Source organism: Macrobrachium rosenbergii, chromosome 51 (assembly GCF_040412425.1).
Source record: "Macrobrachium rosenbergii isolate ZJJX-2024 chromosome 51, ASM4041242v1, whole genome shotgun sequence".
Lineage (NCBI taxonomy): Eukaryota > Metazoa > Arthropoda > Malacostraca > Decapoda > Palaemonidae > Macrobrachium > Macrobrachium rosenbergii.
The window spans coordinates 64302622-64320155 of record NC_089791.1 but is presented as its reverse complement, the minus strand read 5'-3'; the positions used below and the strand labels follow the sequence as shown (position 1 = coordinate 64320155).

The following is a 17534-nucleotide window of genomic DNA, read 5'->3' as shown; positions in this document are numbered from 1 at the left end:
TGTCAGTGGTGCCTCGTTCTTGCTTAATACCCCTTCCTGTGCATTCTTCGGATCCTCCCTTATACATACTGCTTGTTAGCCTACAAAAGGCCTAGTGTTTAAAGAATGCAGTTTGTGGCACTTTTCTCTAGTATTTGTGTTTTGAGTAACGTAATCTTGACAGTGCCACGTAGCTCCATTGCTAGCTCCTGTACATATTTCATCTTCTGAATGCTCTTAGTGAACTGTACTATTTAGTGGACACCTAAGCTAACCTCCAATTCTTACTTTATTGGTAACTTTTGAGTATTTGCCACTTATAACTCTTCTGTTCCAACCCCAACCCTCAGTCAGGTGTAGTTATCAAAGGTCATATTTAGAGCCATCTTTTTTATCTTCATGGTAGCTATATATATATATATATATATATATATATATATATATATATATATATATATATATATATATATATATATATATATATATATATATGTTTTGTTTTCACATTAGCGCTACCATGAAGATAAAAAGATGGCTCTAAATATATATATACTTCAACACTGGATATATATCCTGACAGGTTTCGTTGTTACATCTCAGACATCTTCAAAATGACTGATGCATAAAAATAAAAATTTACAATACATATTATACTAACGTGACGTTACATAGCAACAGAAAAGAAATTGGAAATCAAATATCCACATCTCAAAAACCGGGAAAAAATACGGAGGTGCAGTAAACTCGTTAGTGTCTGGGATCATAACTCTATTTAAAATCTGTTTATCTTTGCAGCCGTTCTCACACATTTGCTTTAGTCCCTCGTCAACTTTCCTCATTATAATTTATACATATTACATATTTCTCTTTGAGATTAATAGATCGAGTTTATTCACATTCTTAAAAAATTTTTCTTTCATAAAACTGGGACGAAAATGTTTCTTTCAAGTAATTTATTAGAATAAGCTATTTTTTTTTTATTGCCCAAGCCCAATTGACGGTGTCACTGTTTTCACTAATATGAGCGAAAAATAATATAAAATTTGTCTCAGGACTTACCTAGAGTCTGCATATATATATATATATATATATATATATATATATATATATATATATATATATATATATATATATATAATTTCATGATGCTTCCTTGTAATATTTATATCATGCGGTATTTTGACATATTTACTCTTTTATTTTCTTGTGTTATATGTAATGACAGTGATTGTTGAAGTATGGCATCATATCTCAAAGGAACTAATCTTAATAGCGTAATTGAGAATTGATAATACAGTTTTAATAATAACATAATTCAGAATGAATAATATCTTTCTTGATAAAAGCTTAGCATAAGGAACACGTGTGTCCTAGTGAGAACCTGTTTCATTTCAATTGTCATAAGTTGAGATAAGAGAGAGAGCTTTGTTTTGGGTTAAAGTGGGGACAGTTTGGAATAACAATTGCCGATTCGTTCCGGAAATAAACTCAGTTTTTCGTCTTGTTTATAAAACACGTCAGTCATAATTAGCCGATTGCAGTATGTTTCGATCGTGTAAAGATTTCTGTAAACGCCTTGTCCCTACGAAAAGAATACGAGTGATTTCACAAAGTTACATACATGGCTCTGATCATGTATGACTCTTTGAGAGAAAGTGTAACACGTCCTGATTGTGTTCTAAATGTTTGCTGGGAGTGACGTCACTTTCCTTTTAGAAATTTCTCTTTTGGTATCTCGTAACCAAAATGCCTTAATGACGTCATGTAATTGTTTCATGTGCTACTGGAATTCTGAAATCTGTTTCATTCTGATTTCGGAGACCGATCAGTTTGGTTCCCTCTCTCTCTCTCTCTTGTTCTTGAAAAGAGATTACTTTTAACGTAGTATATTTATGGTCACTGGTATTAACATTAACTTTTGAGATCTGAATTTAGTAAAATTATTTAATTTGTAACGGCGCCTGGTAAAATAGTTTGTTTAGTGAAATTAGCGCAGCTGCAAAGGGACTTTACAGAGGTTTTCACAAGTTTGTGTAAGGTAACGTGAATTTCACTTATTAATACCATGGTATAATAAGTTAGGGAAATTTTGCCTTAGTGAAATTATTATTGATAAATCTTTTGTAGAGTTGAGTGTGTTCTTGTGATTGCACTCTCTTCATATTTTCAAATTTTTTTTTATGTTAGTGATGTAACATTTATTTATGTAGCATTTTAGATATTTCTTGGTAATTTAACATTGCATACTTGATTTAATTTTTCATTTATTAAGATTTTCTTTTCAAATCTTGAGTAATTCTCGATAGTTTAAATTTTTCTTGATTAAATTAAATTCCCGATAAATTAAAGTTTTTGTGAGTTAGTTTTGTTTCATAATTTAATTCAAGAATTAATTAAGTTTTGTGTTATTTTCAAGTAATAATAAATTTTTAATATTGTGAATTCTAATTATAAGGTTTGAATTTAGAATAAATTTTTGTATTTGATATTTTTAGACAAACAGTGCTTCATTTATTGACCACCAGTGAATAGGATTAAGTGTGTGTGCATAAGGCAAAGTGGTAAACATGTTTTGTTCTTTTAGTTTTGCTAAAGTGAGTTAAGACCAGGGAAACAGTTAAAGTTATTTGATGGAGTGATGCCCTTTTACCATAGAATAGTTCTAGTTTAATTGTTGATACCTCACACATATTCTGATAAATTGAGTTTGATTCTTTCAAGTGATTAATAAGTTTTTTAAGGGAGTACTCAGTCATAATTCCTATTGTTATGAGAGTTCAGGTATCTGGCTGAAGTGAGGTAAATTTTGAATTTTGAAATTAGTTGTGTAATAACCAGGTACTTGGTATGCATCGTGACTATATATATATATATATATATATATATATATATATATATATATATATATATATATATATATATATATATATATATATATATATATATATATATATATATATATATATATATATATGTATGTATGTCAAAACTTCAAGGTGGATCAGCATCCTATCACATCTAAAATTCTCTTACGGAACATTTCGGAATGTTCCAGAAATTTGCTCATTTTGCACAGTTTTCTCTCATCAGTATTTTTTCAGCTCAGCTACAGTAGATAAGGAGCTTAAGGCATTATAATTTACTATAAAATAAATTTCATGATAGAAAGATTAATCCTCAATGTATTTCTCTTGTTTCCCATGAAAAAACTAGTGTTGACTGGACGGGACAACCAAACGTCTATCAATGTTATACTGATTGACACTTGAGGTCACGCCCGCCAACTGTCAAAATAAATCACCTGAGAGCATGTAAATAAATGATTTATGCTATTTCTCTTTTCATTACCTAAGTAAAGGGAGATACTTGTGAAATTGATAAGAATTCTTATTAACTTACAAAGCTTCATTCTGAAGTGTCAGTTTCTGCTATGAGACCCTCAAGCAACAACTAGCTAACTAGGCTTATGACAACAGATTTTACTTCAATTACTAAGCTTCATGTAATAACGAGTGCAAATAGACCTATAAGAACAAAATTTCATTCAGTTACTAAGCCTCATGCCAATACGAGTGCAAATAAGCCTGCTTGTTCGCTACAAATTTATCTAATTTACCCGCTGTATTTATGATCCCAAATTCGATTTTATGCCTGAGTACTTCAACTGTAAATCAACCAGTTCTAACTTTATTCAAATTACTGTGTCCATTAATTCCTTCCGTTCCGTTCTCATTTGCTTGCAAGCAATATGCTGCATATAAATATATAATATATATATATACATATTATATATACTATATATATATATATATATATATATATATATATATATATATATATATATATATATATATATATATTGTAATGGGTAACCATTTTAAAAGCAAACCCAGCTTCCAAACTGTCTCATAAAGTAAACATAGTATTTTTCATACTGATAACTAACTGAAGAAAAGGGTGAGAAACTCAGCCCCTACATAAATTTCTCTCCATGCTCCCCTTTTGGTACATCTTCTATCTTTCCTAAGACCTGATGACTGCTTGAAATACCTCTTCCAGATAAAGGCAAATGGAGACGGAAGCCTGCCGAAACCCACCAAAAAGATTGGGTCCCCCATAGAAATAAACAAACATGGGAATTGCCAGATGTCACCAGGATTTGGAAGGTCTTGACACCGAAAACGGAGATCGTGACACGTGTGACTGAGTCGCCATTTTGACCCCTAAGGCCAGACACTGGTGATCCAAGCGCCTCTGAGAAGATCAAGAAAATAATCCTCTGAGGGCATAAAAACGTGGCCTGCAACCCGCCTCGATCTCAGAACCCTATCAGCAGCAGATCCAACACATGTTGCCCTTTGCTTGCTCCTTAATGAGCTGACCCTACGTTGCCATCTTTTGGCCACCAAGTCACATTACCTGTGCATTCCCATTAAACTCATCCCTCCATTCCTGGTTCATTTTAGACAAGGCTCTCCATTGCTAGTTGAGGTAACGGACCTGATTTGAGGTTATTTCAGCAGTTGCGTAACTTTAATCTTTGACTGAATTTCATTTTCTTCTCTGAAGTGCGATTTCTCACAAAATCCTGACTGTTAGCCCAACATGAAGTTTTAACGTAAGCATCACGCACCAGAATCAAATTATCTTGGCACCACATGTGCAACCCTCGAATCGCCTGACATCATTATAATTTTCCGTACGTGACCGCTTGCATTTTCTAATTGCAGACGGTGTCGCTGGCTGTGGAAACAACAGCTTGTCTTGCGCTTCTTGCAGCGGCATTATCACTGCAATCAATTCTTCAGTGTCCCTTTCAAGAGGATTTCCCATAGATTCTTCAATATTTGAACAATTATTAAAATATCTAACCACTTGGCAGAACATTACTTTACCTGCCTATCATTCCCAATTTTTCTGATTGACATGTCCAGTTGTAAATATATTCCATTTAAAGTAAACCTATGTTTATCTGCAACAGTTCCTTGTTGAAATACGGTCTTCAGCCCAACCGTTTTTTTCTATTTAAGATTCCATCTGACCAGCAACTGCAGTCAGAGTGACAAGGTTCCATAGTAATTCCCTGTTCTCCAGCTAGACCCCAAGACTGGATCCCTGAGCAAGAAATGCAGTAAGTACAGTAGGTCAGATTGAAACCTTAATAATATATGTATATATATATATATATATATATATATATATATATATATATATATATATATATATATATATATATATATATATATATACATATATATACATGGTTTTGCACAATGTATAAATATGTGTATACATACATATATATTATTATATTTATATATATATATATATATATATATATATATATATATATATATATATATATATATATATATATATATATATATATATATATATTCTAAATGATAAATGCTGCAAGTTTAGCAAACATTTTCTTCATTTGCATTAATATAAAAAACTAAATAAGAAGCAACTATGTATTTTAAACTTTGTTTTCACTTATAACTAAAGTTATTTTTCTTATCCAAATTAAAATGGAAATCCGGCATAGCGAGCAATTAGCCGAGGGACTTCCCAGAGGCAGCTGCATCTTAGCGCTTTTAATCGCTATGTACAGAATATATATATATTTTTTAACTCATCGGCAATAAAACAGATCTAGTGGGATTCGGTAACAAAATAGTACTCAGTCAACTATTAGGATGGGATTGGTACAAAGCCAACAGTTTGTAGTGCGCAGCTTAACGGGAAATGTTATCGACATGCGGAAATCCTGGTTATCCGATAATTTCTTATGTTGGCAACGCTTCTTAGACTTTCGATGGGAGAGCGAAAACATTAAAAAACCAATGACAGAAATTAAGCCTTAGCGTACGAAATTCTAGTCTCCCTATTAAACGTATATCCTAACACATTTTCATGAACACACGCAGATTTTTATATGCAAAATTACACAGACAAACTAATTGTAAAATTATGTATTGACATAACTGTATTACAGTATTTGGTATCCAGTTACACTGAAAAAGACTGTGGCGCTTATAAATCGTCTTCCAGACACGACAAAATGAGTTCAACCACAAAATTAACCGGTATCACCATGCATGTCCCAATGCAGGACGCATTGTTTCATCTAGTGAAATAATAATAATAATAATAATAATAATAATAATAATAATAATAATAATAATAATAATAATAATAATAATAATAATAATAATGTTTACAGGATACGAAAGGGAGTCGAGGATTAAATATTACACCCCAAAAGTGGGCTGACTGAACTCGTGGCAGCTGCTCATACAAAGAAAAATATTGATCTAGGAGGATAACCAACAAGTTTTGCATAGGTTTAATCTTTTTCTTGGGGAAATTAGCAAGATTAATTTGATTGATTTTATGAAATTTAGGCTGTCAAGCAAAGCCCTGGGGCGCTTTCGGCTATTCAGTACTTAAGACAGCGAAAAGAAGGCGCTGAGAGTTTGGCCAGCACGATAAAGAGATCTACAAAATTAGAGATTAAGTACAAGAATCTAAAGGTGGAACGTGGGAAAAAAAAACCCGCAGTTACACTACGAAGTAACAGTGAGAGAGGCTGGACAGAAGGACTGAAGACAGGAGTCAGTAATGAAGGTTAAAGTAAAAGGCTAAAAACTGGGCTCAGCTAAGTGCTGAAGGAACGCCACAAACACCCTTCAGAACTGGCTATAGCGCACCAAGTGAGGTGCACTGATGGTACTACCCCACTACGGGGGAAATCAGAAAGAGACTCATCATATATTAGCGTAAGGATCAGACTGACAGATCGGAGTAAGGAGTTGATGCTACTTTTGCATTGGCATCTGAACACAATTGGTAAACAAAGGACTAAAACAATTAAAACCTGCTGATGTTCTTGCACATACAAATTGATACAAGGCTGCCTTAACACTGCGTGCTACTACAGTACAAACAACAACAACAATAATAAATAATAATAATGAAGACTAGAGAGAGTAATCACTTTCTTTAATGTTTAGGATAAATGAGATCCTTCTGGATTACAACTAGATATGTCTGGAGTTGATACATAATCAAAGGGTCTCATTCCTCTCTAATGATAAAAATAACAACAACAACAACAACAATAATAATAATAATAATAATAATAATAATAATAATAATAATAATAATAATAATAATAATAATAATAAAAATACGTGCCAACAGACCAGACGTGACGTTGATTGACAAAATCAAGAAGAAAGTATCAATCATTGATGTCGCAATACCATGAGACACCAGAGTAGATGAGAAAAAAAAAGAGAAAAGATTGATAAGTATCAAGACTTGAAACTAGAAATAAGAAGGATATGGGATATGCCAGTGGATACTGTACCCTTAATCTTAGGAACACTGGCCACGATCCCAAGATTCCTGAAAAGAAATCTGGAAAAACTAGTTGCCGAAGTAGCTCCAGGGCTCACGCAGAAGAGTGTGCTACTAGAAACAGCGCACATAGTGAGAAAAGTGATGGACTCCTAAGGAGGCAGGATGCAACCCGGAACCCCTCACTATAAAAACCACCCAGTCGAATAGGATGACTGTGATAGAAAAAAAAATTATAAGAAGGAGAAGAGGAAGAAAAAGAAGAGAGAAGAAAACGAAAACAGTTGCAAGGTGAAGGCAGTGCAACCGTCCACGACAGATTCAGCAAACTGTCACTCACTGTTTGACGCTATTTGTTGATAAAATCTGGTCCATGTTTCTGCTGCAGTATTATAGGAACCTGATTCTCCTAAGGAATGCTATAATGCAATCATGTAAGCAGAACTGCAGTTTTATTTTAAATTGCTGAGAATAAAGAAAAAGGTAAACTGAAGGAATCACTATTAGCATAGGAGACGTAAAATTATCGCACCATAGAGGTGTTCATAAAACGTATAATGCCCAACACAAGCAAAAGAGGTCTGAAGCACATATATGCTTATCTACAAGGCATGAAAAGAAAGTATGTTAATTTGTTAAAAATATAAAACATGAGGACTACTTATCTTTAAACTGGAATGAAACAAATAAATGTAAGATATGGACTGAGTGCAGCAAGGAAAGTATGCAATTGATAACTAAAATGCCTACCGTAAACAAGAGATGTCTAAAAGCGTATAATAATCAAAATGGGGTGACACTTCGGGAAGAAAGGTTTGAAAGACACAGAAGCTGCGAAATGCGCAAGAGTGATTTGAATAGGTCAAAGAATTTCTTTGAACTAGCGAATCGGGTAACTCAAAAGGATAACGTTTCGGTTCAGGTATGTTAGGTCTCAATTACCTGTCGTCCTCACCTCTAACTATTTACAAACTGCTACAGGCTGCAGCTGAACCGCGAATTGAACATTGGAAACGAATTTCGCCTCTCTCTCTCTCTCTCTCTCTCTCTCTCTGTCCACCTCAGTTTATATAGCAAATAACTTCAAGCATTGTCTTGGTTATAAAATTGGTAATCATAATGCTGAAAGGATTTCGGCAACCGAAATTTATTTCTTTACTTGAAAAAATTGTCTCCCGACGTCTTGTACAAATGCTAACCACTTGTTGAGTCTACAGAAATACACAAGACAAAGTTTAGTACAAATTAGTTATCTAAGACTGCTTCTTGTAAATAAAACCATATACGAAAATGAGAGTAGCGAGAAGCTGCATTAGCGAGTGAAGAAATGAACTGACATGTCAAAGAAGGTGAGATAAACCGACTGACAATATTATTCTCATGAAAGGAAGTTCCACTGGGTAAGTATGTGACTAATGAAGGAAAGTGTTCAAGCCTTAAGGTCCTGTACTGATAAGATAAAATACACAATGCATATCAATTCTGGCAAAGAAGACAATCGTCTTGCAAACATGTGTTGCTAAATGCAAAACAAAACAAAAAAATGTAACAGACGATAAGGAAACAACGTTACAAAAGACAATAAGTCAGAGAACAGAAAATGAGGTGATAGAGATGTGACACTGAAATAAATTTAGATAAAAATAAGTATAGATATCCTTTTCCTTAGGGGGTGGGTGGTGTGAGGGAGGGAGGGAATTAATGAAGTTTGCGGAAGCAAAAAAAAAAATTGTTTCTGAATTTGAGGTTGCGTTCAAACATTAAAAGTCAGGTATAAAAAAAATGGAGTCAATGACAATAGTACAACCTCTGCAGTTACAATTACAGCTACTTCTAATAATAATAGTAATAATATTCATGATAAAGAAACATTAATAATAGATGCCTGCTACAACATGACTCTAATGTTTGTAGAAATAAATAAACAAACATTTAATTTTTTTTCTCATATTAAAAAAACGTCTAAATTCAACTTCGGCAGAACTACAAGATAACCGAAATTCAAGTCGGCCTCTACGCATCAGAGAACACAGAATGACAACATCATTTACGTTTTCGTTAAGGGAAAAATGATAAATCACTTTTAAAAATAAATCAGATGCACTTCGGGACAATAATTATCATCGGCATCGACCTAATCTCATTCAGTGATGTGGTTCGTTGGAAAAATAAACGTTATAATAGATTTAAAAATGAAAGCTATAATGGACTTCAAAATAAAAGATATTATAGACTGAAAAATAAAAGCTATGACGCACTGAATTGGGTGCATAAGAAAATTACGGAGATAATATCTACATAAATCATCGACGTTCCAAAAAAAAAAAAAAATAATAATAATAATAATAATAATAATAATAATAATAATAATAATAATAATAATAATAATAATAATAATAATAATAATAATAATGCGGTAGCAAATGGCTGAACGCATGAGATGGAGAGGAGAATAATGACAAAAGGGTGCTGGTGACATTTAAATACTAAAACTTGGTATAGAGAGAGAGAGAGAGAGAGAGAGAGAGAGAGAGAGAGAGAGAGAGAGAGAGAGAGAGAGAGAGAGAGCGCAGGGAAAAGTCCCTAGAGTTTTCCAAACACCTCATTAGCGTCATTAAAGAATCGACAGGAAATAACTGATACGAGAAGAGATAATAGCCAAAGGGATTCGCAGGTTTGTCATCCTGATGCACTTTTCTATAATTCTCAATATTTTATATTTTTAATTTCAAAATCTGATTCATTTAATATTATTCGTTTCCACGCTCATCCCGTACATCATTTAGCTATGGACAGGTGCACTGAACTAGCTAGAATTACCTGTCATATTGGATTAATGATTCAAGTTATAATTTTTGTTACACATTTTCAGTTACTGTATTAGGCGAGTTAATTCTATTTTGCCAAGGACCATTAATTCTGGGTATGTATGTTTATTTATATTTGAAGATTTCATATTTTTTTTACTTTTGTAAAGGTGTCTTTCGCTTTATGATCGACTAGTCTTAACATGCTATTTTGTAAAGCTTCGTTTTTATTGAAATCTTTAGTCCTTTCACAACCCCTAATTATTTTACGTTATCTTTTCCTCGAAATCTCTATTGAACTGTTCTATCCGAAAAAAAACAGGCTTTCAGTTACAGAATTCTTCATGCCCTTTGGTCAGAAAGAGTCAGAAGGTCCACATCAGACATTTTATCCTCTTCAAGACCTTAGCACAAGTCCCAGGGCTGGCAAAAGGCCAGCTTAATCTGCACCCACAACAGAATTTTGATTACTGAACTTACTTCCATTTTCTGTACAATTTAAGATGAAATTACCAGTAATACTGATATTATTGTGATTTTTTCGTTCAGTGTTCATCACTGACAATACTAATAAATGAAGAAAAAAAATCCTGTACTGTAAATTCAATAAACTATCTAACAGAATTTGATATAAAATATTTCAAAAGGTCTTCAACTTTTTTGCCATAGTTTGTCGGTCGTCTGCCTGCTTGGTTGTCTGTCTGGTAACAGGATCAAGCCAAAACGAAAGATTACCATCTGGACTTGACAGGGGATCCAGATCCATATTTGTTTTATTCCTTCAGTTATTTTTTTTCACTGCTGCACGACAAGAAATCGTTGGTTAATCTTTCCGGATGTTTACAGATTATGTAACTAAATTCAGAAAATCATCAGATAAAGTTCCCTAATTTCATTACTGCTGGGTTTATAATAGCATAAATCTTCATGAATGTCAAAACTTTATTTTATTAAAACGATAGAAAGAATGACATCTACATTGAGTAAAAGAGTAATATCCGAAATAGCCACCACAAATTAGTCCAAACAGCTGGACAAACATTATATCAGGTAAGTGGCTTTCCTACACTTGCAGTAATTTTCAATAATTCATTTATGTTTGGGATCCACTTTCTACTTGGAAACTCATTTATCCAGTGACTTAATCAGCATAACAGATAATTTTTGCTGATACAGCTGGCGTAACTAGCGATATTATTCAATTTAGTTGCATGTATTTGACAAGTCGAAATAACTCTCATACAAGTTATAATACACTTGTATTAGACAGAAACATACATGAACACATATATATAATTACGTACATATATTTTCCTTTGCTATAAGCTTTTTTCTTTGAAGGAGGTGGCACCAGAAGGATACAAAACTTCCGGTTTGTAGGCAAGTTTTTTTTTTTAACTCCAACAGACACTGGTATCACTGATCCACAGATCTAGGAAACGTGAGTCGAGCCCAGCACCACCTGACTCCAGTGCTGCTTTGGCTGTTTGTACCTTCTGAAGGAGGGTGGTGGGGTTTCTACACTCACAGATCACATATATTTTCCAATATCAAGTCTTAAATAGCCCAACTGTTATTTTAAAGCATGAAAAGGAAAAAAAAATCATGTAAAGTCATAATTATATAACCTTATATTATGTTTATAAAGAAAACACTAAGGTGTTTCAAAGAAAACACACCACCGCTATATTCAGTCTATAGAGTTGAATTAAAATGACCACCCACCATATTCAGAAACCTTTAGCATTAGCTGCTCCATATACCTACATAAAAGACAGATCAGAAGTGCTTTGATCTTCACTATAAATTCTGAGTCACTCACCTCGCTTACAAACTTTCGCTTACTGCATGTTACTTTTCAGTACCTTCCCCATATCAGTAATTTTCGATCTTCCTCTTTTACTTCCCCCATTTTCTCCACATGACACAACCACCTTGTAACACTTCGATTTATACCCTCACCAGCGCTGACATTCTACCGCCTCTTCAAACCCCCACATGAGAATCCCGTGAATCGCTCTGACTCCACGTAACCTATGATAGCTTCCACTTTTATCTTTCAATTGCGTTCAACGATCACTTAATATATCCCAACTTTTGCTTCACTGGAGATTACTTTTCTTTTCCGAATGATCTGTGCAAATTCCGCTTTGTTAATTGCTTCATCTCCTCTCAGCTTACCAACAACACATTTACTGCCGAAAACTTATCAATTCAGTTCAGACCACTCTTTCACCGTCCATCCACACATTTGCGGTTTCAGTGTAGAAGGTACGTTTTTGGTGTTGAATGCTTATACTTTCTTGCAGTATTAAAATAGTAAATGTAATAACGCTCACTTGATAGTACAAAATTAACCTGCAAACTATACTAACTGTTCGGATGAAAATCTAAAGAATTTTATAACTTTACAATATTTTATTAAAAAAGAAAGTTATTTTATAGAACTAGGACCGTATATTCTTTTTACAAAACGGAGTCTATCACATATAGGAAATTTGTGTTTTTCTTTTCGTGAAGGAAATGATTATCTCTTTGAATAAAAAAATCCATAATCAGAAAATATTAGGAAACTAATAAATATATTCTTATGATCAAAATGCGAGTATGTTGTCAGATTAATAAAAATGTAAAGTAAAGAAAGATGTGAAATACCAGAATAGCCATACATTAAATTACCCAGGTGTTCGTTATAAAAAATGTAAAAGAAAAATATATTTTTCACATTGTACAGTCAAATACTCTTATCCCCAAAAAGGCTGTCGAACCTAAAAGAGCGGCTTTCACATAACCTTTGCTTTGGTATTTGTTATTTTTGTTTACGTACAGAGCGACTTACGTGGGCAGCTCTTTGAAATACCGCCAACTGGAGCCGGGGAGCACTTTGGCAGGTTAAACCTGAATAGATAGGTTACTAGCTGGGCCTACAAAACTGCAGGTAAGGGACCGCATTATCACCTGCAGGTCTAGTTTTATATGTAATTATTCTGAAGTAATATTTGCTTGCAGAAAACAAAAAAAATATGACTATAGGATAGTTGAGTTATCTTAGATTCGCTACAGGAAACCATTTTTAAACAGGAATGAAATTTCATTCCATGATCAAATTTTTCATATTTTTTCATTATGTTTTTAACTTGAGAAAAACAATGATTCTTAGATTCTTTTGGATTAGAGTTGGTAGTTTAAGTTTGTTAGATATATTTATGTATATTTCTTATATATAAAAATATTATATATATATATATATATATATATATATATATATATATATATATATATATATATATATATATATATATATATATATATACATGAAATGCATTGAGCAATTTCAACCAAACTTGGTATACATATGACTTACTATATAGAAAAGAATACTCTGGGGATAAGACATCACTAGCACCAAAGGGCACCAAAGGGGGTGATGGTGGGAAGGGCTTCCCTGAAACGGGGCTGGCTCTGCCCGTAGTCTTAGTAACTAAATAAGCTCTATGGGTTTATCCTACCTCATTTCGGTATACATATGACTTACTATCAGGGAAAGAATACAGTGGGGGTAAGACACTACTGGCACCAAAGGGGTTGGGTTTGGGAAGGGGGTGACATGTAAAAATAAAAAAAAATGATAGACATTAGTTTTCAAGGTCACTGAGGTGAATAGTGACACTCCCGATGCCCTTTAAGTCCAAGTTCATCCCTGATAGGAAGGGTGGGTGTGTGTGAGAAGAGGTGAAAAATAAAATGTCAAAAATGAGATATTACTGTCTAATCCAAAGTTTTCAAGGCCACTGAGATGAATAGTGACACTCCTGATGCCCTTTAAGTTCATGTTCTGCCCCGATAGGAATGGGGCTGAGAAGGGATGAAATATAAAATTTCAAAAATGCTGGACAATGTAATTGAAGCAACCATCTTAACAGGAGAGTGAGAGAGAGAGAGAGAGTGAGTGAGAGGTAGAGGAAGTGAGAGAGAGCGTAGAGGGGGTGTTAGGGAGGAGAGAGAGAGAGAGAGAGAGAGAGAGAGAGTTTTCCCGGGCAGCACCAGCTTGGTAAGCTAGTATATATACTGTATATATATACAGTATGTATATATACATACTGTATGTATGTGTATATATATATATATATGTATATATATATATATATATATATATATATATATATATATATATATATATATATATATATATATATGTGTGTGTGTGTGTGTGTGTGTCTGTGTGTGTGTGTAAAAATTCTTATAAGGTATTTACAGTCCGCTATGTGGTCACTCATCTTTATAGACTCGCCAGTCTAAAAAAAATAACGCTACAAACAGCTGCCGCTTTTCAGCTGATCGTTTATTTCTTTATTCTACTGGATTCTACTAGTAATGCTATAATTTAATATTTTTTTAAAAATTTGGAATCTGGAGAAATATACTAATCATATGCTAGATCGAATTAAACACTTCTAAGATAACACAGTTATACCCTCCGATACACAACGCTGATTATGCATGCTTGTTGAACTATACACTGTGAAATCTAAATATATCCAAGACACAATTACATTGTAGTGAAAACAGTATTCATCTTCCCCATATATATTATTGGGCTGTAAGGGTTACTAGCCAGACGTTGGTGCTACTTTGGCTTGTTATTTACGCGTCACCTACTCCGAGATGCTAGCAGTGCACAGTACTAAACACTGTATGGTAAATGTAAAGTAGACGGCCACACGAAGATATCGTTTATTAATATAATTTGTCGACCGCACGATATAGAAATGGGTGTATATAATACTTTGATCCCAGAGGAGCTAGTACCAAACACGGCGTCCAAAGGAGCTTCCGCTATGTTTAGTACTAGCATCTCGGAATAGGTGACGCGTAGGTAACAAGACAAAATAGCACCCACAAGTTTGGTAACAACTCCTTCAGCTCTTTACAACGAAGGGCGTTAATTACACTACTAATGGGTGTTCGCAGCGTCCCTTCGGCCCCTAGCTGCACCCTCTTATTACCTTCTTACTTTACATACGTTCTTGCTTCGTTTCTTCATCTTGCTGTCAAATCTGTTGAACTACTACTTTTAAGTGCAATTTGTCATTTATTTTCTGCATCTCTTTATCTTGCTATCCAACCACTCCAACTCCCACTTTTCACTGTCTGAAAAGTGCTTGATGGCTGAAAGTGGCCCAGGACTTGGATTTGTATCGTAACTTTTATGAGTTATTCATTCATTCATCACATCCACGCAACATGAAGGCAAATTTGGTGCTTCTCCTCAGTGACAATGCCGCTCGTTTCAAAATGTTTTTTAATACATTTCAAAGTGTGATGGAACAGCAGGAGCGCCAGTGACTCAAATCCCTTTGACCTGTTCGAATCGGAAAGATCTCTGAGAACCAGCCTAGTCTGCGGTTCTGCTGTCACCATGAAATACATTGCTATTTGTTCACACGAAGTGAGGCGTTACCACGTACAAAGACAGCTCGCTCTCTCATCTAAATTGAATACAGAATTTAGGCCAAAGGTCAAGCACTGGGACCTATGAGGTCATTCAGCGCTGAAACGGAAATTAACGGTAAAAGGTTTGAAAGGTGTAACAGGAGTGAAACCTAGCAGTTGCACTATGAATCAATTGTTAGGGTTAGGGGAGGGTTAGGGGAGGGTGGAAAGTAAGATGGAAGTAAGACAATATGAAAGGAAGTACAGTAGGGGTTACAGCTAGGGGCCGAAGATAAGCTGCGAAGAACCTAAGTAACGCCTACAGTGCACTACACGAAGTGCACTGACGTCTCTAACCCCCTACGGGAGATCTTATCTAAAGAACTAAAGTTTATGGGAAAACACCAGACCAAACACACCTCTCCCCACGGGAGTCCATCAGTATATATTTTGAGTAAAGGTCAAATTACTGAGACGTGAAAGGTAACTGTTCCCGATTTATCGTAAAATATTGTTGATATTATTAGTAAAACTTTCATTGTAATGTCTTTCCTTTCGTTGATATTCAGTACCCTACCAAAGAAAATGCTAAGGAATTCCAAAACCTTATTTAAGCTTTATACCTGAGAAAGGAGAAAACCATATCTGCAACTTTACTTGGTTGTTTTAAGCTGAAGTGAAAAGTACAATAAAAGTATCTAAATAAGAAGTGGAAGATAACTGATTATTACAAATAGTGAAAAGAAGAAAGTGAGAAAGTTAGGCAGCTTCAACAATAATGAGAAAAAACACAGACAATCCTTGGCCTGGAAAAATATCCGTGGCCAGCAAAAATGACGATTTTATTACCCTTCCCTGGCAACCTACCGGTCAATAGTGACAGCAGGCTGTCAGTGCGCGATAAAGAAATATTCGGAATCGTTGGTTGCGGCTGTAGTAGTACTGTAGTCAATATTTCGGCCCTTGCTGCTTATAACTGTGATTATTAAAGGTGAGACATCAGCAGAGGTGAAAGGGCAAGCTGAGGACTCAGACTTCGCAAATGGTGGAAATGGGGCAAACATTTCCTCATCCCAGCTTTTCATGGCTACTCAAAAATGACTAGAGTACAAATCTTACATCAAAAGCAACAACAACAACAACAACAATAATAATTAATTATACAAATTATCCGGTACATGAATTAGTTTATATTCTGTCGAGAAGAATATTTTTAAGATCGTACATTCCTTTATATTACGTATTAAATTGAAATGTAAGAAGAGGGCGCAAATGCTGCGGGGATAGACAATAATCCTGCTTTGATGGATTCGTCTAACAGGAAAATAGCGAATGTAAAAGGACACTAAAACAGAGATAACATAGATAATATTACGCCTTCCGCATATCCGCTGCATTCAGATGACTCAAAGCTAATTTGCAAAGTTTTATTAATAATAACCAAGGGATATGCATAAGTCAAAAGAAATACAAAAGATCTACAGATCTTAGTAATGTCAAACAAACACTCTTTCAGAAGGGGTAACATGAGCTGAGGAAATCATTCAGCGATCCCAAAGTTAAACCCACCCCCCCAAAAAAAATTAAAATTAAAAATATCTAGCAATGAAACTGATACTTACCATGTATTGAAAAATATCCTGCATGTATAAGGATCTTTTCCAGTGATATGATTTCGAGATAAGCTGACTTCATACTAGGCATATTAATCCGTAAAATCAATAAAAGATAAAAAAACAATAAGATAATACGATCTATGTGTCTATTGTGAATCAATATTTCTTATTACCTCCTCAATTATTACTACTTTAAATTTTACATTCGTGAAAATAAAAGTAGGCATATAGGATTTACTTAGTGTCTAGGGCTTACAGTATAAGATTACTCAATTTTTTCTATCAGACTTGTCACAGAATTCTACAGTCTCACTGGGAAAAATAAATGATA

The 17534-nt window shown here is 34.2% G+C and overlaps 1 pseudogene; it reads right to left on the bottom strand.

Moving 5' to 3' along the window:
- LOC136833074 (uncharacterized) overlaps positions 1–17534 on the bottom strand; it is a 379676-nt pseudogene that overhangs the window by 140426 nt on the left and 221716 nt on the right.